Raw genomic sequence first — 2,211 nt, forward strand, 5'->3', positions numbered from 1 at the left:
TTTACCAAACCACAGTACTTTTAATATTTTTCTCCAGCACCACAACTCAAATGTATTGATTCTTCTACCATCTTGATTAGTCAATGTCCAACTTTCACAGGCGTATGGAGAACACTATGTCTTGGATCTGGCACACCTTAGACCTCAAAGAACTATCCTTGCTCTTCAATACTTTAAAGAGGTCTTGTGCAGCGGACTTGCCTAACGCCTACTGTCTTTCAATCTCCTGACTGCTGCTTCCATGAGCATTGACTGTGGATCCAAGCAAGACAAAATCCTCTACAACTTCAACCCTCTCTCCATTTATCATACTGTAGGTCCACTTGTGAGGGGTTTGGTCTTCCTTACATTGAGTTGTGATCCATACTGAAGGCTGTCTTTTGTGTTGTACCTGACTTATGTCACCAAGATCGACTCCCATCCAAGGCATCAGCTCCTCTTCAGTCACATTCTAAGTGCCCTGGGACTTGCAGGGCCCAGCGTCAGGCAGTATCTCGACAATGTTTTGCTTCCTTTTTTTAGGCTTTCAATATTTGACGCTGCTTTGAAGCTATGCATAAGGTTTTCAATGGTTTCTTCCTCCGAAGTCAGAGCCATGTCCTTCTTCCTTGTCTGTCTTAGACTGAAAGTTCTGCTGAAATCTGTTCACTTTGGGTGAGCTTGCTGGTATTTGAAATAGCAGTGACATAGCTTCCAGCATCACACCAACACACAGGCCAGCACAGTAAGACACCCCACTAAAAAAGGATAATTGTCAAACTATTACTTCTTCAAGTCTCAGGATGCAGGCATGTGGAGGGCAAAATTATTAGCTAGACCAAAAATAATCTGATAGGAGCGACTCTTAACAGAGGCAAGCTTGAGTCAGTCGGAGTCACTTGAAGATCGGCCAGAGGTTGATCTTCTATGTTTCGCCCTCTTTTTCTCTTTTCAGGTTTCATTGAGCCATTTGCTGTTTGGGGAATTAAAATGGCTACCTTTGATGAATATCAAGTCAATTCTCAGAATAAGACTTACGTTCCTATTTAAGTGACTTTTCATTATTTTTAACAGTACAAAAAGCACAGAAACAATATTCTTTGAAGTTGTGAACTTCGGTTTTACCCTGCTTCACCTATTACCAAGTGATTTCCAATGCCCTTTTCTCAGTTGCAGTAAGATTGGAAGGAAAAAAGGCAGAGGAAAACAAGAGTTCTTTCCTCCTTTATTATTAATGATAACAGATTTCTGGGTTCTTTAAAAGTGCTTCCTTATAAACACTGTCACTTATTGCCAATGAATATTATATGATGATAATGTCAGGATTTTATACTAAGAGCCAAGAAGGAAAATTGTCTTATTAAAAATCATCTAAATGAATCTCTTGGCATGTCTTCATGGCATTAACACCCTTGGGGCTCTGTTTCCTAAACACTTACCAGGTAATATAGCATCTGCAACTGCCTCTTCTGACCCATCCCTCCCCTTCAAAGTCATGTTGTTGGAGGTACTACAGAAATCCCACCATTCAAGCACACCAAGCAGTATTGTACAATTGCTACCACAATCAGTTTCTAAACATTCCTTTCCTTCTTGAACTCCTTGATAACCACTCCCCACTCCATAAATACATGTACGAATTACTAACATAATTGAATGTTTTGATTTGCCCAAAGCACAAACAGGTAAAAATGAAAAGCAAATTTTTCATTACGTAATCTATCAGTAGATTATACACAAAGCCCATATATACCAAATTTATTCAAATAGAATGGTTGCTTGTTTGCTTTTTCCACTTAGAGATTATGCCATTCTATTTACTTCTGACCTATAACGTGTACCAAAAGTACATTTGCTATGTTGTCTGTCTAATATGATCTCATGAGCCCAACCATTGTTTGCTTGCCGCTTCTAACACAGAACCTCTTAAGTCTGTGTCCATTTATGTTTGGTAGCAGCTAGGTAATAATCACCAAAACAGAAATCAGAATCCCTGCTGGCCTTTCTTCCTCCTTACCCACCCCCACCTCCTCCCACACCAAAAAAATCCCCCAAACACACACACATTAGAAAGTGTATGTTCTTAAAAGAAAGAAAAAGTCAGGATAAGGTAGTGTTAACATTCATAGAAACTAAAGGTATTTATAGTTTGAGGAATATAGTTTATAAAGAATTTGAATACACAAGAGACTAAGTCAATCTTTGAAAATGCAGATGAATCATAAACCTCCC

This window comes from Echinops telfairi, unplaced genomic scaffold, assembly GCF_000313985.2.
Source record: "Echinops telfairi isolate 266 unplaced genomic scaffold, ASM31398v2 ScPeMD7_1;HRSCAF=3_0, whole genome shotgun sequence".
NCBI classification, from domain to species: Eukaryota; Metazoa; Chordata; class Mammalia; order Afrosoricida; family Tenrecidae; genus Echinops; species Echinops telfairi.